Here is a 4927-nt window from a genome sequence, read left to right on the forward strand (position 1 = left end):
ACCAGCGGGGGGGTTAAGGCACAGTGGGCCTCTGCGGCCGGGAACGGAGCCTGCCGCCTCGTGCTCACGGCGGCTCTGCCTCACCCGGGGACGGCGCGTGCTCCCGGCTCCGTGCTGCGTCCACCCTCCACTCGGGCGAGGAGGGAACGGGTGGGGCACCGCAGCGGCGACCGAGGGCCTCGGAAAGTCACGCCTTTTGAGTCGTCCGTTTTTTTTTTTTTCCGTTTCTCTTTTAAAGCTTCTCCGCCTCATCCCGCCTCACCGGAGCCAGGCTCCGGCGAGCGCGCGGGGCCTCGCGGGTACGCGCCGCGCACACCCGAGGCTTGCCTGGGCACCTAAAAGCCCAACACACCCCCCGGTCTCCCTCTGTAGAGGGGTCCGCGCTCTAGGGCGGCCCGCGGGGGGGAGGAGGTACGACAGAGCCTAACAACGGACCGCCGGGGCCCAGCCGCGGCTACGCAGCCTGGGCCCCCACCTCGCAAGGGCGACTTCCCTCGGCACCGGCGGAAGCAACACGCGGGCCCTCCTCCTTCCGCTCTCGCTTGCCTCACGCGGGTCTCGGCAGGCACCGGGGCGGGCACGCACGCGCGCACCCCTCTCTCACCCCCGCCTTCTCGGGATCAGGCACGGCACCCTCCCGCGAGGCGTGCGTGCTCTAAAGGTCTTACCCCGCTCGACCCCCCTTCTTTTTTTTTTTTTTTTCCTCCACATCCTTTCTCTCCCTCTCGGCCGCACTCCTGTTTTTTATTTCTCTCGGCTCGAGGGGCGCACGCCCACACGCGTGAGCGGTGACCGGAAGGGTGGGCTGGGAACGGGGAAACGGCACCGCCACCCGGCCTCAGGCACCTGAGGGACGGCCTGGAGCGTTCCAGGGGCACCGCCAAAGGGCCACTCGAGGCGCACCGGCAGCACCTGGGTGGGGCGCGCGGGTGCGCCTGACCAGAGAGCCCCCCCGCCGCGGGGGGCGGGGGAGGGCCCGACGCGAGGCAGAACACCAGGGCCACGAGCAGAGGCTGTCCTGCTCGGTCTCAGGACCCCGCCACCGCCGACGCTGGCCGCGAGGCCGCGAACGAGGGCAGATGAGCGAGGTCGGGCCGGATCCCGTGCCCCTGCCCCTCTGCGCACCACCGGCGGGCGGGGAGGAGGAGCGAGGGGCCCGCGCGCTGAGCGAGAAGAGCGGTCCCATTCGCCACGAATGTCCGTCCCTCGTCTTGGCGCGGCTCGGACCCGGCCCGGGAGAGCACGACAACACCACATCGATCGGGTCAGCCCAGGCACAAGCGAGGAGGAGAAGACCCCCCCGCCAGGGCTGCCAGGAGGCGGGCGAGGACAGCCCCGGAGAGGACCCGCTTTCTGCCTCGCCCGCCCCGGCTGCGGAAAGGTGGCCGCGAGGACCCCTGCACACGGAGAACGCCTGACACGCGAGGCACGTGGGCCTGGGGGAGGGGGGGAGCGGGGCACACTCTGGCGAGCACCGCGGCCACCGCGGGTGCCTGCGACAAGGGGCACGCGGGTCAGAGGGCCCGCGGCGCCCGTGCCACGCCGCCCTCGGGCACTGGAGACCGGGGGGAGGCACCGCGGCTGGACATCTGGACGCGCGAGAGCCGGCGCACGGGCCCCAGGCGGGCGGCTCAAGCGGGGAGGAGCGGGGGAGGGCGTGGGCCGTCGGTGGACCGGCGTCTACGGACCCGTCCAGGTTTCCCATCTGCTCAGCGGGAGTCACCCAGCGAGGAGAGCGTGTCAGCACCAATCTGGTGGCCCAAATCGCCCGTTTTGGGCGAGAGAAAAGCCACGCCCCGCGGCGGGAGGGGCCCGCTCCCCACGGCGAGCCCCCGGAACTGCGGCCCGGCCATCGGTCCGTAGCGCGACCCCATGGCCCCCAGCGCCCCGCCCCCCCCCCCCCGGAGCTCCCGGGATCCTCTGGTCGACCCGCGGGACGGGGTGACGGAGCTGGCCGGGGCCGCGCGGGCGCCCAGAGCCAGCCGCCTGCGCTGCGGCCAACGCGGGCCGGTCGGGGAACCCTCGGAGGGGGGACTTGGAAAAAATTCTCGGGCGGCGGGGCCCCTCCGAAGGTCCGGGCCCCGCGCGGGTCCGTGGCCGGGCCGGGGCGGGCCGGGGGCGGCAACCTCGGCCCGGGGACCCCCGGAGCGGGACTTTGAAAAAATTCTCCGACGGTCCGGACCCCACGCGGGACCGCGCCCGGGCCCGGGGCGCCCTCCGCGGGCCACCCCGGACCTACGCCGGAGGCCCCGGTGACGACCGGGCCGCGCGAAGGAAGGCGCGCGAACGGCCGGGGCGTGCCTTGTCCCGTTCTTCTGCCTGCGCCGTCTCGGTGCGGCCCGGTTCGGTCCAGCGCCGTCTAAAACACGGCACCCGGGAGCGCGGCGGCGGCGGCGGCGGCGGCGGCGGCGGCGGCGACGGCCACCGCCTCGGCCACATGAAGCTGCGGGCCCAATTCCGGAACGTGGCTCTGGCGCCGGCGCCCCACCGTGGCCGGGACGATCCCGCCGACGCCGCCGGCGTCCCGAGACGTCGCCTCGGCCAGCGCGGCCACAGCGCCTCCCATGTCGCCGGCGCCGGAGCTCCGGAGGAAAACGATGTCAAAGCGGCCGCCAGGTGGCGGCCGACAACCGGCGCGGGCGACAGCGGGACGGATCCGGATCGGCGGCCGGCGAGGGCGCGTCGCCGGGCGGCCGGACACCCGGTCCCGTCCCGGCTCCCCCCCCGCCCCCCTCCCCCGCCTCCCAGCGCCGCCGCCGAACACGTTTCTCGGCGCGGGGCGGCCGGAAGGCGTTGGGGCCGGCCACGGCGCGGGGTCGGTTGGGCCAAGGGGATCCACCCGGCCGGGCCCTTTCCCGCCTCGGCCAGGACGATCCTGCCGACGCCGCCGCCGGCGTCCGGGAACGTCGCCTCGGCCAGCGCGGCCACATCGCCTCCCGCGCGTGTCGCCGGCGCCGGAGCTCCGGGGGAAGACGATATCAAAGCGGCCGCCAGGTGGCGGCCGACAACCGGCGCGGAGTGCAGCGGGACGGATCCGGATCGGCGGCCGGCGAGGGCGCGTCGCCGGGCGGCCGGACGCCCGGCCCCGTCCCGGCTCCCCCCCCGCCCCCCTCCCCCGCCTCCCAGCGCCGCCGCCGAACACGTTTCTCGGCGCGGGGCGGCCGGAAGACGGTGGGGCCGGCCACAGCGCGGGGTCGGTTGGGCCAAGGGGATCCGCCCGGCCGGGCCCTCCTCAGGTTCCGGAGGTGTGAGCAGGCTGTGTGGCTGGCTGCTTCTCCCTGACGGAACAGCAGTGGAACGACGGTACCAGCCCACTGCAGCAGCCGCTCTGGGAATGGTGCCTGAGGGCTCCCCGCGGGGCAGGGCCGGTAAACCCTCTCTGCCCCTGAAAGGTCTCTTCCTGCCGCTGCCCCTCAGTGCGTCGTCTAAGCCCGCCTTCGACGGTCAGGACTCCCCGCTCGTCGCAGACATACTCGTTCGCTTGTGTTTCCGGGTCTTTGTCGTCAAGAGAGCTAGGCGGAAGCGTCAGCCTATTCCACCACCTTGGCCCCATCTCCCAAAGTTCCGATCCAAGGGGGTCCGGCCCAGCCGGGCCATTTCGCCCCTCAGCCAGGAAGATCCCGTCTACCCCGCTGGAGCCCTGGAGCACCATGCCGGCCAGCCGGCGTGTCCCACTCGGGGGGGGCCCTGGGAGGGAGGGAGGGAGGGAGGGAGGGAGGGAGGGAGGGAGGGAGGGAGGGAGGGAGGACCCCGGGAGGACCCCGGGAGGACCCCGGGAGGACGCCGGGAGCCAGGCCGGGCTCGAGGAGACGGAGCGAAGGCCCCGGGCCGCCGTGGCCAGCGCGCGCCCGCCGGGACCGCTTCCCATCCCGTCGGCGCCGCAGAGCTCCGGAGGGGGACGGTATCGAAGCGGCCGCCGGGTGACGGCCGACGACCGGAGCGAAGGGCGGCGGGGGGGTGGAACCGGGTCCACCTGGGCCCCGGCCGGGGCTCGAGGGTGGCAGAGGGGACAGACTCCCCCGGGCCGCCGGGGAAACCTCTCGGGAGCGTCATGGGGCGCGCGCGCGCGCTCGCCCCCGAAAGGGCCGAACGGGGGGGGGGCGCCCGAGGGGATGAGCGTCCACCGGGGGCGGGAGGGAGAAGAGAGCACGTCCCAAGCGTCGGACGGGCAGGTGTTCTCCGATCCGTATCCTTTGGACGGACGCGACAAACGGGACGGGATGAGACCGCCAGTCCCCGAAGTTTTCCTCCTCGTTCTTTGAGTGCCCGCGTGGCGCAGCAGGCAGACCGGGAGACGTTTTCCGCCGTCGTCCCTGTCGCCGAGCCAACGGTACGCGTGAGGCGGGTTGAACGGGCAAATTGCGTCGGGAGGGAGGGAGGGAGGGAGGGAGGGAGGGAGGGAGGGAGGGAGCCGTGCGTTTGCCGGCATCCGCGTCGCAAAAGAAAACCACGGCCGCCACCGAGAGCGTTCTTCCTCATCGCTTTCCATCCTCCCGCGACGCGGGCGGGCAAACGGGGGGCGGGGGGGAGGCCGGGAACGCCTTCCCAGAGCCGGTACGGACCGGCTCTGGGCCCCCCGGTCCGACTGGGGAGACATCTCACCGAGGGAGGCCCTCGAGGCTCTCGGGAGCGAGGCCGGACTTAGTGAGGTCCAGCGGAGGCGCGGCGGGCCAGCCGCGAACGCCCGCCCAGAGGCCCTCGGGCGGCTCGGCCCGAGCGAGTGCTCTCCGGGCTCGCGGGCGGACTCGGGAAGGTGGCGTCTCCGGGGCGGGGGGGGGGAGGGAGAGGGGTGAGTCGGCGTCTCGAGCATCGAGAGATCTCCGGCGGCTCCCGAATGTGGGCGGGCGGGCGGGCGGGCGGGCGGGCGTGTGTGCGTGAGTCGTGGGGGTGGGGGGTGGAGTGCCCGAGGGGGGTTGGGGGGTGGGAG

Source organism: Loxodonta africana, unplaced genomic scaffold (assembly GCF_030014295.1).
Source record: "Loxodonta africana isolate mLoxAfr1 unplaced genomic scaffold, mLoxAfr1.hap2 scaffold_43, whole genome shotgun sequence".
NCBI lineage: Eukaryota > Metazoa > Chordata > Mammalia > Proboscidea > Elephantidae > Loxodonta > Loxodonta africana.